The sequence below is a fragment of the Coregonus clupeaformis genome, chromosome 17, assembly GCF_020615455.1.
Source record: "Coregonus clupeaformis isolate EN_2021a chromosome 17, ASM2061545v1, whole genome shotgun sequence".
Taxonomy (NCBI): Eukaryota; Metazoa; Chordata; class Actinopteri; order Salmoniformes; family Salmonidae; genus Coregonus; species Coregonus clupeaformis.
In genome coordinates this window covers 24,155,802-24,161,801 of record NC_059208.1, presented here as the reverse complement: position 1 = coordinate 24,161,801, position 6,000 = coordinate 24,155,802, and the positions used below count along the sequence as shown (strand labels likewise).

General features: G+C 41.9%; 1 protein-coding gene across 9 annotated transcripts in view; it reads left to right on the top strand.

The window, feature by feature from the left end:
- The first annotated feature begins 4,639 nt into the window (after positions 1 to 4,639).
- mef2d (myocyte enhancer factor 2d) overlaps positions 4,640 to 6,000 on the top strand; it is a 65,513-nt gene continuing 64,152 nt past the window's right edge. For all 9 annotated transcript variants that reach the window (XM_041852813.2, XM_041852812.2, XM_041852816.2 and 6 more), the window contains exon 1: positions 4,640 to 4,856. The gene's annotated coding sequence lies outside the window, so the exon portion shown is untranslated. The remainder of the gene's footprint in view (positions 4,857 to 6,000) is intronic.

The following is a 6,000-nucleotide window of genomic DNA, read 5'->3' as shown; positions in this document are numbered from 1 at the left end:
CTCTAATCATAACGAAACTCAGGTGGGCTTCTGTACCATCTGTTAAGACAATCTCAATCATAATGTTTTACAGTTAAAAACGAACTTGACCCCGGCTTATTTACTTTTGATGTTGTATTCTCTTTACAAAATAACAGATACTGTACAACCTCTGCACTTTGGAAACTCTACGCTGGTGCAATTACTTGGCCTCCCTCTATTCTCTTATTTGGGCATCCTGGTTCTCGAGAACCTGTCACCCTTTTTGAACCCTCAGCAGTTTGGTAGTCTTAGCTGAAAATTGGTGGGCTCTCATCCAAAAAAAACTACTAGTATTAACACATGGTGATTGCTTTACAGTAACATTTGACTCCACCTGTTCATTATAGCCTGATACTGTATTCCAGTCCTGCTCCTGATTGCCACATTTAAGCTCTGATTGTAGGGGTACAGCTGATGGAGGTGGGAGGGTTTGTTGGCTCCGTTGCCATAGACACTGAGTGTTGCTAGGCAGCCGACAGGATGCTTTGGAAGCCAAGTGCAGCGGAGCAGCGGGTCACTGCAGAGAGAGGGAGCTGCACCCACACACCTTTCACGTGGACTAACACTCTCTCCACACAGAGAGAAAGAGAACTAGAGAGGGAGAGATGAATAGATGGAGAAAAAAAAGAAAGGAAAAGATTGGCTTATGAAGAGAGAGCGAGAGGAGAGAGCAAGGGTGAGGCACTGAAAAATTATATTTACAAGTATGGCAGATATTGTCTGACCTCAAAAGTGGTCCAATATCAAGATAAATCCATGTCCCACACCATCTATTCAGAAGATTTAGCTGTAGCCTATGTCTAAAAAAAATATATGGGCACCACACACACACAATCACACACACAATCACACACACACACACACACACACACACACACACACCCACACTTTGATTGGTACTGATTCTGGTCTGCTGGACACAAGAGCCCTGATAAAGAGCAATCCGGTTACATCACTATAACAGCCTGCTTCCCTCCCTCAAAGCCTCTTGTTACTAATGTGTGTGTTTGGATGGGATGAATGGTCTCTAGCCTGCAGAAGTCTGGGGTGAGCGAGGCAGCTAGGTCACCAGGGGAACTGCATTTAGCTTGAACGCCAAATCAACTGAGACAGAGACACCATAATATTAGTTCTGTAGACAATATTCAGGCAGCACTATGTGTAGGATCCTGATTGTGGGGACACATATATGATCATATTGTTGCATGAGGTTGCTGTTTTTAGTCGAAAGAAGGGTTCCCATACATTATGATCTTTTTGAGAAGTATATTTTAATTCTTCTACCTCTTCCTCCTTGCATAGTTCATTCTTTTTCCTAACTGCAAGTGAACCCCTTACCAAAATAATAACGTATACTGAACCAAAATATAAACCCAACATGTAAAGTGTTGGTCCCATGTTTCATGTGCTGAAATAAAAGATCCCAGAAATGTTCCATACGCACAAAAAGCTTATTTCTCAACAAATTAGTTTATGAGCATTTCTCCTTTGCCAAAATAATCCATCCACCTGACAGGTGTGGCATATCAAGAAGATGATTAAACAGCATGATCATTACACAGGTGCACCTTATGCTGGGGACAATAAAAGGCCACTCTATAATGTGCAGTTTTGTCACACAACACAATGCCACAGATGTCTCAAGTTTTGAGGGAGCATGCAATTGGCATGCCGAATGCAGGAATGTCCACCAGAGCTGTTGCCAGAGAATGTAATGTTCATTTCATCTCCAACATAATTTTAAAGAATTTGGCAGTACATCCAACCGGCCTCACAACCACAGACCACTTGTAACCACGCCAGCCAGCTTCTGCACCTGCAGGATCGTCTGAGACCAGCCACCCGGACAGCTGTTGAAACTGTGGGTTTGCACAACCGAAGAATTTCTGCACAAACTGTCAGAAACCATCTCAGGGAAGCTCATCTGCGTGCTCGTCGTCCTCACCAGGGTCTTGACCTAACTGCAGTTCGGCGTCGTAACCGACTTCAGTGGGCAAATGCTCACATATGATGGCCACTGGCACACTGGAGAAGTGTGCTCTTCACAAAAGAATCCCGGTTTCAACTGTACCAGGCAGATGGCAGACGGCTTGTATGGCGTCATGTGGGCAAGCGGTTTGCTGATGTCAACGTTGTGAACAGAGTACCCCATGGTGGCAGTAGGGTTATGGTATGGGCAGGCATAAAGCTACGGACAACGAACACAATTGCATTTTATCGATGCCATTTTGAATGCACAGAGATACTGTGACGAGATCCTGAGGCCCATTGTCGTGCCATTCATCCACCGCCATCACCTCATGTTTCAGCATGATAATTCTCAACCCCATGTCGCAAGTATCTGTACACAATTCCTGGAAGCTGAAAATATCCCAGTTCTTCCATGGCCTGCATACTCACCAGACATGTCACCCATTGAGCATGTTTGGGATGCTCTGGATAGACGTGTACGACAGCGTGTTCCAGTTCCCACCAATGTCCAGCAACTTCGCACAGCCATTGAAGAGGAGTGGGACAACATTCCACAGGCCACACTCAACAGCCTGATCAATTCTGAAGGAGATGTGTCACACTGCATGAGGCAAATGGTGGTCACACCAGCTACTGACTGTTAAAAAAAAAAAAAAGTATCTGTGACCAACAGATGCATATCTATATTCCCAGTCTGTGAAATCCATAGATTAGGGCCTAATGAATTTATTTATAATTGACTGATTTCCTTATATGAACTATAACTGAAATTGTTGCATGTTGCGTTTATATTATTGTTTTGCAAAGTCAAAATTATTGATTGGTGTCTCTGGGGACATATTCCCACTCCAGTGTAAATGGTTTGTTTTCATTTCCCATGGCATTTCCATGGCTCCAAGGCCAACTGGTTGAACGCTATGCTGTCCAACTCTAGGAGCAGGCCGGCGTGAGAGAGGCCAACAGGGTGCCCATCTGTTTGCATTAATTCTCCTCTGCAAAAACCCACTACATAAGCTCCTTACATAAAGCATAAAACACAGTGTAATCTCTCTCCCTACAGCCAACTCCTCCCCACTACTATTACTGTTGCTTGATTACCCCCCAATTATCTCTCTTTTTGTTTATCCGGCTGCTCGTTGATGGTCACAAAAAGTCCAATGTACATTTAGGGATACACAGATTAAAGTGCATCAGGCAAATAAATGGTCCGTTTGCCGAGCCTCCCTGGCTGGGTGTTTCCATATGTTGTTCTGCATCGATTGTGGCAGCAAAGAATGAAATACGACACATTATTGGTATGTGTGTGTGTGTGTGTGTGTGATTTTGTGTTAGAGAGAGAGAGGTGTGTGTGCGTGTGAGTGAGAGAGAGAGAGAGAGAGAGAGAGAGAGAGAGAGAGAGAGAGAGAGAGAGAGAGAGAGAGAGAGAGAGAGAGAGAAATGGGAAGTTAAGGAGAGCCCCTAAAAGTGACTACAGTTTGATAAAATGCAAACTGTGGGTAAATATCAAAGTAGGCCCAATAAACTTTTTCTTCAATATTTGTGTCATCAGTCTGTCTAATAATAAATGGACACATTTGTTTCAAATATGGAGATACTGACATCATTAATAAACTGTAGGCTACTTTCAGATACAATATAATGTAATATTTATGTGATACCATGTCCTGTGACTTTACATTTTACAGCCCTGACCATTTGCTTCATAGGCTACTGACGAAGTGGTGACGTAGGCTATGTTCGACAGACTGTAATGTGAAACAAAATAAGATAGAAATACTGTATACATATGTTAATTAGTCTGGAATAAATAACAATACGTGTTTATACTGGGGAAGTAGCCTTAAAACTTTACAGATGATTATGAGCAAATGGCCATTCAAGCGTATCATGCGCTTCACACTACATCCGTACATTTTCATTTCTATGCAGACCAGCATCACCCCTTTCCTCACTGTAAACACAATTTCCTTCCGCAGCCATGAGATAAAGTAGTTCATCGTTGAAACGCTGCTTTGCTTTTCGCTCAGTGCGTAGCCTACCTTTCAAGTCTGCAGAAATCAAAGTTTCCAATTCTACCAATTCTATCATTAGGTGATACCCATTGTACAGGATTTGTATGCTACTTTCTGTAGGTTATGCTGTACCTATATGCTACTTTATAGCGCTTATGGATGCACTTTTGTCCAATAGCATAGAGCCAAATAATAAGACAAAATGCAAGAGGAATGTATTGGGGGAAAACACACACGTATAAAAGGTCAGATGATTGGCCATATTCAATAGCCTTACAGCAGGAAATACTAAATCTATTTTGCTATTAGGCTACAAGGCCAACACATAAGAAATCAGTGGAATCCCAATCGAAATGACACACTGCATTGTTTCAAACGCTGTGCGTAAAATCGAGAAGTAAGACAATACTGATAACGGATATCACGCTAGAGATGTTATCCCTTACAGTAAACATAAAAGGCGGAGGGATACACTCACACATGATCTCACCATTAGTTCTTCCTACTTCACCGTTCACCTTCTACTAACTTCACGTCGACGTATCAAATCCTCTGACGTCTCCGGTGATTGGTTAAGCAACACGAATATCTCTTGCCTATTGGTCCGGCTAGTGTCAATCATGAAGCAGTGCCAATCAAGATAGATTGGGCAGCAGCAGCTACATTGTATCGTTTGACAGAACTAAATAGTTACCTTGTACATCAAGAGGAACGATTTTTTGTATTTATACTGACGTTGGTAGACAGCCTGTCTACATCATCTTTATTCCTCAATCAACATTTTAAATACATTGTCATATATATTTTTGAATCTCCGGTTTCACCAGACAGATGTGGATACAGTTCTACAGGGTAAGTCACTCTTCACAAGCCTGCTACCCAGGTTCGCTACCTGCTAGTAAATATGTTTGGTCAGTAACATTAGGCAACTGTTTACTTTGAATAACTTATTTTTAACAACATTTTGCTTACGAATGGCCACTTTCTGATGTCATTGTATGGAGGGCAACTCCAAGCAACCATAATTTGGTGTGGTGGTCGCGCGCTGTCTCGTGCTTTATTTTGAGTGTCAAGGGTAGACTACATGATGGAGAGTTTGCTTGCTGGATTGTATTACTTGCAAACTAGGGATTACTTTATGTCGCCTCAATGGTATGATAATAGCACAGTTAATAACCGCTAATAATTGGTGATTGTATGGATGCAGGAATTCTCTTCCTTCATGTGCGCAACAGCCGTGGTGACCGTTCACCAGGAGCTGTCAGAACGATTAATGAAAAGTGTCACCGAGGTTTTGACACGATTACTCTTAATTTCTATGAATTTATTTCACTTAAGTGAGTAGAATGGATGGTTTACTGCCCACTTTATTCCTATTAATAGCCTATGGTTGGTTGTTCCTTCATGGCAGACACGCAATTCTATGGTCTCTTTCTCCATCGGCAAGAGAGTGACAGCATAGCATAGCGCAGAGAGAGCATCAAGGTGTCAGAAAAAAAGTAATTTAAAGAACCTTTTGTGTCAACTGAATGCGCATGTAAGTTTACGTTTGTGTTTTGCATCCATCAAATGGTAAACATTGACAAAACACTTTTGACCTGACTGTATAAGATTGTGACTGCGTAAAAATGACAAGATTAGGCTATATGCCATCTCACATGGTTGCCTGTGGTGTAATTGCTGTTTTCTCAAGGGAAAAGTGTCAACAAACTATTGATTTCTCCTCAAATCCGGAATCTATTTGCGCGTGAAAGTGTTGGAGATAGCGTGTGTTGTAATAGGAATTATTCCCCAATATTCTTGGAGGGAGAAATTTATATTCTGTCAGTTTTTCCATTACCCTTGCATGTTGTTTTTACAGTAACACAGGAAGTCAAGTGATTTGAATTAGTGCTCTGCCTAAACCTCTATGTCACAGTTTAGTGTCTCACTTGTGGGATTAAATGTATTAATGTCTTTCCCCTCCCCCCTATAAATGAGGGGCATAAACTGATGA